The following is a 17947-nucleotide window of genomic DNA, read 5'->3' on the forward strand; positions in this document are numbered from 1 at the left end:
ACACTCTGCTCAGGCAGTGGGGACAGCGCTGGTTGGGCCATGTCCACTGCATGGAGGACAGCCGCATCCCAAAGGATATCCTCAATGGAGAGCTTGCATCTGGTAAGAGACCCACTGGGATTCCCCAGTTGCGCTACAAGGACGCCTACATGAGGGAAATGACTGCACAAGATGGCGAAGCAGCCTGAACCACCACCTCAAAACAGGGGAAAAGAAGCTGATGGGCGCTGCAGCAGACAAACGGGCACCAAGGAAGGAATGCAGCAGTTCTAGCAGATCAATGACCACATACAGATATGACCTCTGTGACCGAAACTGTCACTCCAGTATTGGTCTCTTCAGTCACAAGCGACGTTGCTTCAGGGAAGCAGAAAAAATCAGAACAATGAGGATGCAAAAGGGGCCTCACATTTTGCATACTCAAACAAAAACAGAAATTGATGAGAACGCTCAGCATGTCTGGCAGCATTTGTGTAGAGAATTCAGAGTTAATGTCCTGGTCCAGTGTCCCTTCCTTGGAAGGGCAGAACTCTGAAGGGTCATTGGACCTGAAACATTAACTTTGATTTCTCTCCACAGATGCTGCCAGACCTGCCGAGTATTTCCTGCAATTTCTGTTTTTGTTTCTGATTTCCTGCATTCGCAGTTCTTTCAGTTTTACCTTATTTCACATCTTTGGCTTTCATTGTTGCTCCAACCAAAATGTATTACATCGTATTTCTTTAGGCTAAAATTCATCCACCACTTATTCAATCATTCCATCAACCTGCCCATGCCCATTTGTAGTCTATCACTATCCTCCTCACACTCACAATACTTCCACATTTATGTGTAATCAGTAACTTTTAAAATTGTGCCAAAAACTAGTATGTTATTATAGATCAAATAAAGAAGTAGTGATCCTAAAATGAACCCAATGGAGAATCCCGTACACACATGCATTCCTCCATTTTGAAAGCAACATTCATCACTACTCTGCTTCCTATCACTCAGGCAACATTATATTTATGCTGCTAATGTCCCAATTACTCTCTGGGCTTTAATTTTGCTGACAAGCCCTTTATGTGGTATTTTATTAAATGTCTTTTACAAGTCCATCTACAGAACATCAACTGTATTATTCTCATCAACCCTACCTGTTACTTCATTTAAAAACCCAATTAATTTAGAATAACACAGTTTACCTTCAATAAATCTCTGTTGGCTTTTCTTAATTATCCACATTTGTCTAATTGACTGGTAATTCTGTCCTGGATTCTCATATCTGAATGCTTCTACAACAACAAGATTAAACTTGGAAAGCTTATCCCATGGATGAGGCTCAGTATCAATTTGTTTATCTAGTAATGAAATGGCAAGATGCATTCTTGGGTTAGTTGCAATTGATATCACAAGACTAGGTGCCAGCATGTAGATATATACAGGTTATATACTGTGTTCTTAGCCTCAAAGACATGGGAAAATTAATCTATTTTTGTCCCGTAAAGCTTAGTTAAGAATCAATGACCACGTTTGTTAATAGAGGTAAATGTATTAGTACAACCTGTGGCGAGAAGATACTTTCCAAAAGTTACTTGGCAAATCAGTATACCAATGCAGTACAAACTATAATTATGTTAATTTTTTGGACGATTGAAATTAAGGCTGATTAAGCAGGTTAAATACTTCCCAATTTTGTCGTAATGTGAGTGGAATTCACAAGAATGGTCTTCACATGATCTTAGTAAATGGGAGGAGGAACTGTCAGAAAACGCAGGAAATATTCAATGCAAATATTCAAGAGTTTGATTATTCACAGTTCTGGCGAGGAGCGGAAAAAGTGGCCTTTTCACTTTGTAAGCATCCTGATCTTTCTGATGATTTTCTGTTCCTGCTACTTCGTCCTCCCCGGGTGTCACTGTAGGTCGGGGCCATTGTCAAGCAAACGTTACGTAAATTGTTGTAGATTATCAGCATTTTGGAATTGTTCTGGAGCTATCTGGTCCAGAAATTTGATGGTTTACTCTAACAGTGCTCTTACAGACACACAATCAAGACTGGATTTCTTTTTAGCATCTGTACCTTAGTCTTGGTTTGTAACAAAATTCGTGAACTTGGAGCTCAGAGAATATACCTGTCCCATAGCCGCCAGGCTCTGAACTTGTGATTTTATATTGAGGATTTATAGTCAATAATGATATCATGATTACTACCAAGAATCAGGCAATGGCCTGCCTATTGTGTCATATATTACTGCACATTAGCATGGAATCCAGTGAGTGAAATTCTTTGCTTTTGATATAGATCCTGGAAGCTTCTCATTGAGAACACGACAAACTATGCCCACTGTCTATTGAACCATTTCCCTGTGGGTATCTCTTGTGAGCAATGAGAACAAATTCCTCTCAGACTAAACCCAGAAGCATCAGCAAACGGTCTTTTGTCACTCATCTACCAGTTGGAAATGAAATATAAAGCAATTGACACCTTTAGATTATAATAGTGCTATTCATGAGCTGGTGCTGGGCTCCTGTTGGTGTTTCTCAGTGAAAGTATCCCATGCGAGGCAGAGATGTTAAATTTAGTTGAATTTGAATTCGATCCAGTTGCTGGGAGTAACAGCAAAACTAGGATCTGAAGTTCACAAAGCAAGAAGATCTTTACTCTGAGCTAAAATGGCACCAATGCCTGATTTTCATAAGATCCTGTCCCAAATCAGGGACACACCATTTTCAATGAGGGGAGGGAAGAATGAGGACAGGATGGATTTCACCCATCTGTAATTCAATTTGATTGTGAGGCTTTGAGTACCAATGTTTATTTTCACATGAGATTATGTACTGAAAAACATTTATTCATGTAAAGGATTAAGTCTTGAAGGAAGTTACATGCTGAAATGGACCTCGCAATGACAATGAAATATACACTTCTTATTGGGGTCTGAGTAACATGGGCTCTGGTGGGATTTACGGTGGAATAAGATAACAAGTCCAGTGAGGTCAATCTTGACATTGGAAGCTTCCTGCTCCTTTTTAAAATGTTTTTGCCAAGAGGCTTAACATGTTTCAAGATGCACAGTGGCCTTTCAAATGTGGCACAGGTGCTGATCTTTCAGTGGATACCTGCTGAGTTGTGAGTAATTCTGGGAATGGTTTGTGGTAAAATGGGGCAGAAATCAGACATGGCAGTGATACAGCAAGAAAAGGCAGAGCATGAAAACTGGCTAGGCTGCATGGCAAAAACACCCTCCAAAAATCTTGATGCAATTCGCCCTTGGCCAAAAATAGCTTCAGCCCATTGTTGTGTGCAACAGATATTTTGTTTTATCTTATATCATCTGAACACAGTTCCAGAAGTCTGCCAATGGTGGATACAAAGTGAGTAAATACCATCCGAGTTGGCACTATGTTTGCGCTAGAGCTAAAAAGGGCTGTGGGAATATTTCAGGCAATGTGGGTTGACATGAGTTGACACTACGCTGGCATAGAGTGTATAAATCATAAAACCTTTTTTTTAAAAAGTTGCATTCTTGGGTTAGCTGTTAACAATGGTGATAGCTAGACAATAAAGGTTTATGAGGATGGACAGATGGGCCGAGAGAACATGGATGACATGAAAAGCAAAGGTGGAGTGGTTTTGAGGCCATCAGATGGAATAATTTGGGCGAAGGATGAGGGAAGGAACTGGTAGGATTTGAGGAGTGAGAGATAGATGATTATTTCTCCTTTCACTGTTTTTTTTGTAACTGGAATGAAGCTTCAGAATGAAGGGGTCAGTTTAATGCCCAGAAGGGGACATGGTGACTGACTAGTGCTCCAGACATGCCAAGCGGTCCTCCTGGCTTACCTGGGTGGGATTTATCCAATGATCGATCTGCAGAAGGATCCCCCATGGTGGACTGGCTGTTTTTCTGCTTTTTAATTAGCTTTTAAAAAGTTGATGAGAGGACACCTCCATGCTACACCACCCTCTCAGCTACTTAGCTGCTATTGAATCCTGTTGCTTTTCTCAAACTTGAAGGCATCTGGTGGGCTCTAATCTTAATGATCCAGGCTGCCACTGTATTTGAACTGGAGCCTGTTTCCATACCAGTAAGGACATGTTTTCATGAAAAGTCCCAGGCCAAAGGTTGTTCCCCCTGAAGATGGGTTCAGGACCCAGTAACAACTCCAAAGTGAAAATGTAGATCCGTGCACTTATTCAGTATTGGATCCGGCAGAATATTCATGGGAAGAAGAATAATGCTAAAGGCAAAGCACAGAAAATTTATGATTTGGAGATGCCGGTGTTGGACTGGGGTGTACAAAGTCAAAAATCACACAACACCAGGTTATAGTCCAACAGGTTTAATTGGAAGCACACTAGTTTTCGGAGCGACGCTCCTTCATCAGGTGATAGTGGAGGGCTCGATCGTAACACAGAATTTATAGCAAAAATTTGCAGTGTGATATAACTGAAATTATACATTGAAAAATTGATTGTCTGTTAAGCCTTTCATCCGTTAGAATACTGTGATAGTTTCACTTCTTTCATCTATAAATCACAAAACCTTTCTTTTAAAAAGTTGCATTCTTGGGTTAGCTGTTAACAATGGTGATAGCTAGACAATATGTTGAAGGCGTTGGCCCCCTGTGTTCTCTGTCTATGCCATGATGTTTAGATTGATTCTAATCTAAAAAGTGAGATACCGGAGTTTTACATAAATTCATGCAGTTTTTGAGCTCAGAGTTCTACATGAATGCATGCAATCTTTGAGCAAAGTACAATGTAACCCTGCAAAGTTAATTTAAAAATTAAGAATAGTATCAGACTTCAAGAAAATCAGAATTGCACAAGATGGATGGCAGGTCAGAAAATTTCAACAGAATATAAAAGCAGCAAAGATTAATAAAGTGGATAAAATTAGAGCAAGAGACAAAGTTAGCTAGAAATATAACAACAGATTGTAAGAGCTTCTATAGATATTTATAAATGAAAGGGCTCAAACAAGAATGTTGGTCCTCTGGAAAGTGAATCTGGGGATTAATGGAAAATAAAGACATGGCAGATGGAATGGACAGAATTTTTGATCAGAATAATAGGATACAAGTACTATTCCAGAATTAGCTGAAAATCAGGAAAAGGAAGGGAGGGACTGAAAATTATAATCACTCGGGAAGTGGTACTGAGAACCTCGTTGAAGCCACAGTCCCAACATCATGATGGATTTTATCCTGAGGTCTTCAAAGAAGATAGATGATGTATTGGTCTCCAAAATTCCGCTATAAGTAACATTTTTTATTTTTAAAAAAAGGAGAGGAAGAAAGCAGGAATGAACAAGCTATTTAGCTTAACATCTGTCAGGAAAATATGTTATAATGTTTTATTAAACGTGTTATGGGCACTTCAAGTTCAAGATGATCAGGCAGAATCAACATGGCTTTATGAAAGTGAAATCATGTTTAACCAATTCATTGAATATCATTGAGGAAATAACATCTGCTGTGGATAAAGGAGAACCAGTGGATGTACTACATTTGGATTTCCAGAAGGCAATTGATAAGGAGCCACATCAAATGTTATTGTTGGAAATAAAAAGGTCATGGTGTAGGAGGTAACATATCGATGTGCATGGAAAATGGGCTTATGAACAGGACAGAGAATGGTCACAAATGGGTCATTTTATGTTAGAGAAATTACACCAAATCGAGTGCCAGAGTGATCAATGCTATGGTTTCAACATTTTACAATTTATTTAAGTTATTTGGATGAGGAAACTGAGTTATGATTGTTAAATTTGCTGATAAACAAAGATAGGGAGGAAAGTACATTGTGAAGAGATCAAAAAGATGTTACAAAGGGACATTAAGTGCATCAGCAAAGATATGGAAAAGTGTGAAATTGTCCAATTTGTAAGGAAGAATAAAAATTATTTAAATAATGACAGATTGCAGAGCTGAGAGCGATTTGCGTGTCCATGACTTGCAATGTTCACATACAGTATGGCAAGTAGTTGGATACCCAATGGAATGCTATAATTTTTTATCAGGGGAATTGAATACAAAAGTAGAAAGGTTAAGCTTCATTTACATAGGGCATTGGTTTGATAATATCTAGAACACTGTGTACAACACTGGCCTCCTTATTTAAAGGAAAGATGCAATTCCCTTGGCGTAATTCAGAGAAGGATTACCAAACTGATATCAGGAATGATTGAGTTGTTTTAGGAGAAAAGGTTGGACTGGCTAAGCTTGTAAGTGCTGAAGTTTAGAGAAATAACAGGTCATAGGTTCATAGAGATGTACAGTATGGAAACAGACCCTTCGGTCCAACCTGTCCATGCCGACCAGATATCCCAACCCAATCAAGTCCCACCTGCCAGCACCCAACCCATATCCCCTCCAAACCCTTCCTATTCATATACCCATCCAAATACCTCTTAAATGTTGCAATTGTACCAGACTTCAGCACATCCTCCGGCAGCTTATTCCAAACAGGTACCACCCTCTGCATGAAAAAGTTGCCCCTTGGGTCTCTTTTATATCTTTACCTTCTCACCCTAAACCTATGCCCTCTAGTTCTGGACTCCCCCACCCCAGGGAAAAGACTTTGTCTATTTATCCTATCCATGCCCCTCATAATTTTGTAAATCTCTATAAGGTCATCCCTCAGCCTCCGACGCTCCAGGGAAAACAGCCCCAGCCTGTTCAACCTCTCCCTATAGCTCAGATCCTCCAACCCTGGCAACATCCTTGTAAACCTTTTCTGAACCCTTTCAAATTGGTGACTGGATTGAAACATGTAAGATCATTTTGATAAAATGATGTGGAAATTATTATTTTTCTCTTGTGGAAGAATATTGAACTGAACTTTGGGAGGGGTGTGGGTGTCACTGTTTGGAAATAAAGCAGTAGCTCATTTGAGAGAGAAATGTGGAGAAAGTTTTCTCAAAGGCTATTGAGCCATTGGAACTCTCTTCCTCAAAGGCTTTTGGAAAAGTTGTTGAATAATACTGAGACAGAGATAGATGGGTTGCTGGTAAGAAAGTTATCAGATATAGGTGGGAACATAGAGAGTAAACAGATTAGCCATGATCATATTGAGTGGGGTGAGGATTGATGGGCCAAATGGCTACTCCTGTTCCTAAATCAGACCTTTGTATGTGCTATGATAACTCCAGGAAGGCCCTCAGCCTTTTAACCAGCGATGACATAAACAAGTGAGACACCAACTATCATGGAAGGGTAGTTAGGTATTTACTAACCATTAAGATGATATAAAAGGGTTTTACTTAATGTTCCATAGAGTCAAGCTGAGAAAGGTGTAAAAACAAAAGGCTTTGCAAGACTCTAAATACACATCAACCTCAAGAAGAGAAAAGATAGTGTTTAATCAAGAGATTTAAACTAACTGCAAGTTGAACACTGATGTTTCCCCATGACAGCTGCTGGCCACTGTGCTTGTCAAATGTTATAATGTTTTTTGTTCATTGTGATAAACTTACTGAAGTCTCTGAAGCTTTTGAAAACATTCTCAAAGGCATGTGGTCTTATAGCTAGTTTGAGTTGAAACTACTCTCCCTTTCAGATCAGCTTACTTAACTAAAGTCTGCAATTTTAATTGATGTTAGTCTTAAAATTAAAGCAAATCCCAAAAGATGCCAAGAATATTTTAAGACAACGAGGTTAATATGTTCAGAAATTTTCCTTGTTAATATATACTAACCAGATCTCAATAACGAAGATACAGACTTGGGAGACTCTCAGTTTGCTATTCTCAGTTAAGTTTCTGTTGTAACACACACTTACTTGGAGGCCAGTTGCAATTTTTGTGATACACATTTTGATTCAGCATCAGGTAACAGAATGCTGATGATTGTGATCACTAGATATGTGAGACTATTAACAAACTCCAGCATCATTTGAGTTAATTTATTGTTGTCATATATACCTAAGTACAGTGAAAAGTTTTGGTTTGCATGCAGTACAGGCAGACCATAACATAGAGGTACATACAAATCATAGGGTGTTTAAACAGAGTGAGGTATATAAGGTTACAGCTGCACAGGAGCTGCACAAAAGGAAGACCAGCATTTGATTTGAAATTAGAGAGGTCCATTCATAATCTAATAACAGCAGGGAAGAAGCTGTTCTTGAACCTATTAGTACATATGTTTAAGCTTCTGTACGTTCTGCCTGATGGGAGAGTTTGGAAGAGAGAATTACCAGGGTGGGAAGGTTCTTTGATGATGCTGGCAGCTTTTCTGTGGCAATGTGAAGTGCAGGTGGAGTCCATGGATGGAAAGTTGGATTTTGTGACGATCTGGGCTATGTACACAACTTTCTGTAATTTCTTACGGTCCTGGACAGAACAGTTGCCATTCTGCATCTTAGCTTGAATGCTTTCTGTGATGTATCTGTAAATGTTGGTGAAGATCCTTATGGACATGCTGAATTTCCTCAGCTTCTGGAGGAAAAATAAGCATTGTTGTTCCTTCATGAGAGGTCCAGAACAAATTGTTGGTTATCGTCACTCATAGGAACTTGACACTCTCGACCCTCTCCACCTCAGCTGCATTTATGTAGATAGGGGCATGTTCTCCATTTTTTCTGAAGCCGATGATCAGTTCTTTAGTTTTGCTGACATTGAGGGAGAGATTGTTATCTTTGTACCATGACACAGATCATTCTATCTCCTTTCATTAGATTTTAAGGGCTTATAGATAATGGCGTGGCAACATCCTAGACCATGATATTTTATCATCCACAGCACGAAGACAAAATAAACTCTTCACAGATCTCAGAGAGTCTGTCTATTTGCCACTGAAGATGCTCCTCAGCATGGAATATTTATGCAACATCATCAGGACAGAACAATTCCTTGATTAGGACTTGATGCACTTGTCTTTTAGATTTCAGACAACCAAAATGGAACAGCTTCCTGCCAGCTTTGTAGTTGACCTGAATGCATATGAGAGCAGCAAAGAAAAGAATGTGCTAAAAAGTGTCAACGCCTGAACATAGCCTTGTTTGACTCTACAGTGGATCTTCAAGTTTTCCAATGTTGTGCTATCTTAGCTGAACCTACTGATCGTCTCGTCAGGAAAACAAGAAATCATATTGAGCATCTTTGGTAGCAGTGTCAGGTTTAGGCATAAGCTAAGTATGTTACAGTTTAGAGCTTCACATTATGAGGGAGCTATAAGTATAAAGTCATGGAGTACACGGCATGAAAAGAGACCCTTTGGTCCAACTCGTCCATGCCAACCAACTCTCCTAAATTGATCTAGTCTCATTTGCCAGCATTTAAATCCATATCCCTCTAAACTCTTCCTATTCATGTACCCATCCAGATGTGTAATGTTCTTTATCCCATTCCCCTCAATCTAACTCCCTTCTAGTTCTTTATCCAATTCCCTTCAATCCCATGTTCCCCACTGGGCATCTGTCCTCCTGCCTCTGAGAAGATTTCCTCCCTCACTAACTCAGTCAAAACCATTCCCCCCTCTGTGATTCTGAACATCTTGATTCAATCCCACTGGTCCCCAATCTTCTCTGCTCCCTGGAGAACATTCCCAGTTCTCCCAGTCTATCCCTGTAAATTGAAGACAGAAATCGCAGAGAGGGAGGGTGCCTCCTGTATACAGGGCAACCTCACTCAAACATTTAGCATTTTTTTCAAAATTTTACCCCTCCCATTTTGAAGGGAGAATATTTCTGACAGGGTGAGCCAAGCTGAGGGCAAATGGCAACTACGAGTAAACGAGGGACAGGTTGAACAGGCTGGGGCTGTTTTCCCTGGAGCGTCGAAGGCTGAGGGGTGACCTTATAGAGGTTTACAAAATTATGAGGGGCACGGATAGGATAAATAGATAAATAAATTCTCTGGGGTCAGGGAGTCCAGAACTAGAGGGCATAGGTTTAGGGTGAGAGGGAAAAGATATAAAAGAGACCTAAGGGGCAACGTTTTCATGCAGAGGTGGTACATGTATGGAATGAGCTGCCAGAGGATGTGGTGGAGGCTGGTACGATTGCAACATTCAAGAGGCATTTGGATGGGTATATGAATAGGAAGGGTTTGGAGGGATATGGGCCAGGTGCTGGCAGGTGGGAATATATTAGGTTGGGATATCTGGTTGGCATGGAACAGGTTGGACCAAAGCAGGACATCTCTATGACTCTATGAATGGCTGATGTGGGCAAACTGTCCCTCCCACACTCTAGTCTTGCATCTCTTCTCTGAATATGAAAATCATCTAAATTTAAAGTTTAGCACAATCAGTCGAAAAATAATGTAATGTGGAAAAATAATTTTCTAAAGCAGACATTTGCATTCTAATATATACTTACACAGCTACACAACTAATATGTAAAACAGTCTTCCTCAGAGATTAAACATGATTGGAGAGTTTTGATTTATTTCTTGGCTCCATTCAGGAAATACAGTACTCAGACTCCCAGGCTCCTATGTCTCACTAATGTGGTTTGATAGTGTCTCATCTTTCCTTGATTAGTGATAATTACACAATTCATTTAGATACTTAGATCACTAAAAAAAAGTCTTATATGACCTCTTTCAAGATAATAATGGAAATAAAGACATAGTTTCTTTCCTCATTATTATAGAGAGCCTCTTAAAAATGAGAAGAATGATTGAAATGAATTTAGATGAAAAATAAAAAGGAGCAGCTGCTTGAAGTACAATGGGATAGAATGGAATTATAAGAGTTCAGTGTGCAAGGGAGTGCAATTTTAAATTTTAAGAGGCAATTAATTTTTTTTATAAAATCTAGTTCTGCTTTCATTCAATTAGTATCTTATTTAAATTTATTGTTTTAAAGTGTTATTTGTTTTCAGGTTTGGGTCAGGCTAATCAAGCTCTCTGCTGGAGACGAGGTGAAATGAACTAATTAAGCAATTGCCTAAACAAGCTGCATCAGGTAGTGGACTCATTTGAATCTTAGTAGTGTAATTCACAATGTTTTACTGCAACGCATGAAGTGCAAAGTGGAATCAGAGTCTGGTTAAGTAAGAGAATTCAGAGAGAGGGGACAGAGGCACTCTTTTCTCTTTATTTTTCAATCTTTGTTAATATCCAGGAGATCAGGAGTTGAAAAACAACACAATAGGGGCTGAGCTTTTTCGAAACTATCAGAGTGACATTACAGGCTAACTATAAAGTCATTCATTTCTAATCTTCAGTTTATGGTTAGGAATAAAAAAGTATGTTTTGTTTTTGGCAGGCCAGCTTGGCCACATGGCACATCCACCTTGTGGTGTGTGTGAATTTGTGGCCACTTCACATGAACTAAATCAGTATGTGCAGTGTAGGAACAGCAACTGATGACAGAAATCGGAGCTTTGGGTTTCAGAACTTGAGTGGTGGCTGGAATGATAATGGTCCATCTTTGAGGTGGAGAGTAAAATGGGTAGGATTTTCTGCGAAGTGATTACACCTCAGGTTAAGGGCGTGCAGGTAGATAGAGAACGAGGGACTGGGCCAGCCAGTCCAAAGAGAACGAAGCACATAATGCAGGAGTTCCCTATTATTCCTACTCAATAATTTGTTCTCCATTCTGAATACTGATGAGGGCAATGGCACCACACAGGAGTATTGTAAGCTCTAGCCTGATAGCACCAGCTCTACAGGAGGGAAGTAAAAGTTGTAGAAGAGCAGCAGATTTATTAGTTTGGGTAACATACAGGTGATTGAGGCTGTGGATAAGACATCAGAAGAGTATAATGCCTCCCTAGTGCAAGGGTCAGGGATGTCCCTGATTAGCAACAGGATCTGGTGGTCAGTCAGAGGTCAGAGCTCGTTTTGTACCAGTGATGTACAGTAGAAGGGGGAATATGATTCTGTATTCAGAATTTAGGGAACTTGGTAAGGACTTAGCACTTCCAATGGGAACTTCCAATATAGTAATCTCTGGATTATTCTCAGTATCTCACACAAGTGAGTCCAGGAATAGGAAGGTGAATGTATAGTTAGTGCAGAAGGGAGAGGCCTTCAAATTCTTGGGACGAGGACTGGCAAGGAGAAGATCGCACCAGTTTAAACTAGATGGGTTGCATCTGAATGGAGCTGGGATGGAGTTCCTCGCATTTTGCTTGTGCTTCAGGAAATGTTTTTAACTTTGTAATGATACCAGCATCAGGAAGAATACCAGAGTGCTCAAAATATTGGAAAAGAATCTAGAATAGAGAATGTTAAGTTAATATGTGAAGAGGATATAATGGAGAAATTGAAACATTCTAAATGTAGTTCTAAAACTGTATGTACTTTGACTAAAAGGTAAAGAAGGGTGCAATTACATTGCTTAGCGTGGTCTATAAACCACCAACTCGTGGGAAGGATGGAAAATTACAAAGAGAAGGAAATCACAGAGATGCAAACATTGAGTGTAATGGAGGACTTGAATTTCCCAAATATAGATTAGGATTGTGATAATACTAAGGGCAAAGAGAGATAAAATATTTTCACATTGTGTTATTAGGGAGAATTTTCTACAACAGTCTGTGTTAAACCCAACAATAAAGGAGGCACTGCTACACCTGGTCGTCAAGGTTGAGAAGGATGAGGCAAATCAGGTGACCATGAAGGAACAATTATTGTTGTAAGATGAAGTTCAGATGACACTGGAAAAGGACAATGGACAATCCAGAGTGAAAACAATTAACTAACAAGCGAAAGCTGATTTCAATGAGGTAAAAGTGGAGCTAGTTTAGACAGACTGAAGTCAAAGGCTGGTGAGAAAGTCTGTTGCAGCACAATGGACAATCTTCAAAAAAGATAGAGTTTAGATGCTGCTAAAGTGCATTTCCCTAAACAGGAAAAGATAGTCAAACAAAGCCAGAGTTTCAGAGATGAAGAGGAGAGTAAGGTAAAAATTAAAGATGTGCTGCGACAGAGAGACCTGGTTGTATATCTACATATGCCATTAAAAGGGCAGTTAGGAAGTGTAGTTAACCAATTGTGTATTTTTCTATGGTTAATGAATAATGGCATTGATTACAATGGCAAGGAAGCTATGTTGAACTTCTATCAGACACTTGTTAGACCACAGCTGGAGTAATGTGCACAATTCTGGGTGCTACATAGCAGAAGGATGTGAACAATTTGGAGAGAATGCAATAGATGTTTATAAGAAGGGTTCCAAGATGGATGGGAAAGGTTAGATGGGTTGGTACTGTTTTCCCTGGAAAAGAGAAGTCTGAAATACACAGCCTGGGAGTATGGCGTAGACAATACTGATATAGAGGCATTTCAGAGTTCATTAGATTATTATTTAATTATACATAACATGAAGGGTTATGGGAAAGGGTGCCAAGAATGGCATTATTTCATGGTGTTCATTTGGAGAGTCCGTGCAAAAATGCCTCTCCTTTAACACCACACCAATTCTGTGATTCAGTCAAACAATGTCAGAAAGTTATTTCATTGTAATTAAAAAGAGGGACCTTAAACTCAAGACATGCAGTCAGGCTCACAGCAACCACAAGGATTCACCTCTTTTACTGAGGACAGATAACCACAGATATGATTATGACCATTACACATGTGACTGTTACAAAGCCTGAAAATCCAACTGAAAAGAAAAGCTCCACAAAATCTAATGATTTTGGTTTCTGAGGAGTTTTGACTGAGGATGATATTTCAATCTGGATATGGAGATGTCCCTCAAACTGTCAACTTTAGAGTAGCTCATTTGAGAAATTGAAGTAAACATTCAAAAGTTGTCTTAAATCCTTGAACAGCATCTATTTAATTCAATACAAGTTCACAGTGAAAACAAAACAAACAAATGAAAACAAGACTGGCTAATATACTCTCCAACAACTGGCTGTGTTTTGTCTGCAAGTTCTTTTCAACATCATGAGAACTGGTCAGTGATGGGTCTAATGATCAACAAAGTCATGCTGGAATTCAAAATCACGATAACTCTGAGGATAATTGAAAAACTTTGAATACAAATTTGAGATAATGTGAGTTAACCTTGGATTCAAATTGGGAGGAACAGATGAAAAAGGAGAAAGCATACTAGAAGGATGTGCCTGAAGTATTGCAGTGTTATTGCAGTTGAATGCACATTATTCAAACGTGGAGTAGCTTTTAGGAAAGGTGAGGAAAGATTTGGCTCACCACATAATGAGAACTTTCTTGACTTTGCACAACCCTTTGCTAAATTTCATTTATTTTTTGCCAACTGTATAAAAGATTTTGGAAGCAGTGAATCTGGGAAATCTTCATACTCGAAAAGAATGTAATTAACTTATTCACCTTATATTTGTAAAGTCATAGGATCTATTTTCAATGTCTTGAGAAAAGCAGGATACTTCAGTTTGTCTGCTGACATTGCATGAGGTCTTTCACATGTTGATCAACTAACTGTTCTTGCATGATATGTGTTACCCAATGATGGCTGCCCTATTGTACGCTTTCCAATTTACCTTGAATTAGAAAAGTGTGGTGGTGAAATTATCGCCAACATGGATTTTCCAGCAATAGCTGCTAAGTTGACTTCAGTTAGTGAAGATAACAGTTATGTCATGATGCAGTGGAAATAGCAGGAAGATACAAAGGCATGAAGCTAGAACTTTGAAAGAACAATAAACATGCTATATATATTCCATGTGATGGACATTCATTAAATGTAGGAGAAAGTGAGGACTGCAGATGCTGGAGATCAGAATCTTCCTGATAAAGAGCTTATGCTTGAAACATTGGTTCTCCTGCTCCTCGGATGCTGCCTGACCAGCTCTGCTTTCCCAGCACCACAATTTTTGATTCATTACATATAGCTAGCCATGCTACCGAGATGTAAATTTTTGCTTTTGTGCAATAAATTTTTTTCCCTCTGTCTCTACAAAACACTGTACCCAGTACTCATATAATTTTTGGACCCTGGTTTGTGTATTAAGACATCAGTCTGATACTAGCTCTGAAACATACAAAGCTGAAAATGTGTTGCTGGAAAGGCGCAGCAGGTCAGGCAGCATCCAAGGAACAGGAGAATCGACGTTTCGGGCATTAGCCCTTCTTCAGGAATCAGGAATTCCTGAAGAAGGGCTTATGCCTGAAACGTCGATTCTCCTGTTCCTTGGATGCTGCCTGACCTGCGCTTTTCCAGCAACACATTTTCAGCTATGATCTCCAGCATCTGCAGTCCTCACTTTCTCCTGAAACATACAAAGTCTACTTTAGTCATAGCTGAGAGTTATGGTTTAATCATTGATGTTTTTACTCATCTTTCTACTGACATGGTAAAACAAGGTGAGAAACAGGCATTCTGTAGGAGAAAAATGGAGGAATTACAGTTTGTGTTCATGTGAAAACTTTCATCTAACAAGAGATACCACAATAGAAACAAGACCCTTCAGGATGAATGGAGAGCCTTTAGGACTTATTCAAAGCTTTCCATGTCACACATTCAGTTCTTTAAAGAAACACGAGAGAGGTTTTTGAAATTGGATTCTGAACAAAATAAAAACCTGCCTGATATAGACAAGCTTGTGAATAAAAGGGGAAAAAATGGAGATGCACTTATTACTGAGAAATGCTTTCTCCAGGAGACAAATTTAGAGAGAATCCTTTTATTTTGATTGTAGATGCACTTGAAACCAGCTTGAAGATGAGAGTAATCATTCTCAAAAATGTTGCAAAGAATCTTTTTAGCTTTTAGTTGATTTAGATGCCTTGTAAAAACACCTATATGAAGATGTAAAGCTTCTGATGAAGGATTATCATGACAATGTTGATATTAACCTCGTTGGAGAAGTAAAACACTTCCAAGTTTTTATCAGGGAAAATGATTCAGAATAAAGGGAACTTGTGCCAGCAGGGCCTGCAAAACTCATCATCCAAGATTCAATTGGCTTTCTTGAATGTGGAAGTAATATTTCAGCTCTTTTCAGCTAATGGTAATGAATTGCTCAGGAGAAAGGTCTTTTTTGCAGCTGAAAAATATCAAAAATGAGCTGTGAACAATAATTCTGCAAGACAAGTTGATTGCATTAAACCCTATGTGCAGAGAAAGTGAAAATTCATACTTTTATATCATTTAAGAATATCAGTGACTTTGCTGTTCAAATGACGTAACAAAAAATGTTCTGCATTTCTGCAGGTTGTATTGTTCGCTCCATTGAGCAAGTGCTGATCTGCATAACTGCTGTTGTGTGTGATTGGAGATTTCATGTTTTCATATGCTAATTAAGAAGTCAACCCACCTTCATTTGCAAGAGTTTCATAATGCAAATGAGCTAATTGCAAGCTATTTGTTTTAGTTCGGCAAAGGCACAACAAAAGAAATCTAAGTATACAAGCAAATATAAAGTTTTTTTGTTCTTTCATTTCCATTGCCCTGCTAGAATCACTTTTTTTGATCATGCTATGGGGCCTGTTAAGCTTATAAAACATTAGGCTTCTTCAGCATGTGATAATCCAGCCCTATTTGGCAGGCAGCAAATTTTCTGCAGCAACTTAAGGAGACTGCCCCTGTTTACATTTTTGAGTGTCTTAGTGAGATCAATGAAGAGAACACATTGTAGTTGCCTTTGGTCACAGAATTTCTCTTGCAGTTGCCAGACTTAGCTCATTTCAATAGTAGACCCCCAGTTCTCTGACACCTCGCTACCCTTCCTGGACCTCTCCATCTCCATTAGTGACGACTGACTTGACACTGACATTTTTTACAAACCCACCGACTCCCATAGCTACCTGGATTACAACTCTTCCCACCCTATCTCTTGCAAAAATGCCATCCCGTATTCCCAATTTCTCCGCCTCCGCCGTATCTGCTCCCAGGAGGACCAGTTCCACCATAGAACACACCAGATGGCCTCCTTCTTTAGAGACCGCAATTTCCCTTCCCACATGGTTAAAGATGCCCTCCAACGCATCTCGTCCACATCCCGCACCTCCGCCCTCAGACCCCACCCCTCCAACCGTAACAAGGACAGAACGCCCCTGGTGCTCACCTTCCACCCTACAAACCTTCGCATAAACCAAATCATCCGCCGACATTTCCGCCACCTCCAAAAAGACCCACCACCAGGGATATATTTCCCTCCCCACCCCTTTCCACCTTCTGCAAAGACCGTTCCCTCCGTGACTACCTGGTCAGGTCCACATCCCCCTACGACCCACCCTCCCATTCTGGCACTTTCCCCTGCCACCGCAGGAACTGTAAAACCTGTGCCCACACCTCCTCCCTCACCTCTATCCAAGGCCCTAAAGGAGCCTTCCACATCCATCAAAGTTTTACCTGCACATCCACTAATATCATTTATTGTATCCATTGCTCCTGATGTGGTCTCCTCTCCATTGGGGAGACTGGGCACCTCCTAGCAGAGCGCTTTAGGGAACATCTCCGAGACATCCACATCAATCAACCAAACCGCCCCGTGGCCCAACATTTCAACTCCCCCTCCCACTCTGCCGAGGACATGGAGGTCCTGGGCCTCCTTCACTGCCGCTCTCTCACCACCAGACGCCTGGAGGAAGAACGCCTCATCTTCCGCCTCGGAACACTTCAACCCCAGGGCATCAATGTGGACTTCAACAGCTTCCTCATTTCCCCTTCCCCCACCTCATCCTAGTTTCAAACTTCCAGCTCAGCACTGTCTCCTTGACTTGTCCGGACTTGTCCGACCTGCCTATCTTCGTTTCCACCTATCCACTCCACCCTCTCCTCCTTGACCTATCACCTTCATCTCCTCCCCCACTCACCCATTGTACTCTATGCCACTCTCTCCCCACCCCCACCCTCCTCTAGCTTATCTCTCCATGCGTCAGGCTCACTGCCTTTATTCCTGATGAAGGGCTTTTGCCCGAAACGTCAATTTTGCTGCTTGTTGGATGCTGCCTGAACTGCTGTGCTCTTCCAGCACCACTAATCCAGTATTTGGTTTTCAGCATCTGCAGTCATTGTTTTTACCCCAGTTCTGAAATCCTACTAAGGTTTGGGGTACACATGCTCAGCCACAATCTG

The 17947-nt window shown here is 40.2% G+C and overlaps 1 protein-coding gene across 9 annotated transcripts in view; it reads right to left on the bottom strand.

Annotated features, from left to right (window-relative positions):
* Positions 1–17947, bottom strand: part of LOC140477084 (RNA-binding Raly-like protein) — a 910390-nt gene that overhangs the window by 122619 nt on the left and 769824 nt on the right. The window lies entirely within an intron of this gene.

Source organism: Chiloscyllium punctatum, chromosome 5 (genome assembly GCF_047496795.1).
Source record: "Chiloscyllium punctatum isolate Juve2018m chromosome 5, sChiPun1.3, whole genome shotgun sequence".
Taxonomy (NCBI): domain Eukaryota; kingdom Metazoa; phylum Chordata; class Chondrichthyes; order Orectolobiformes; family Hemiscylliidae; genus Chiloscyllium; species Chiloscyllium punctatum.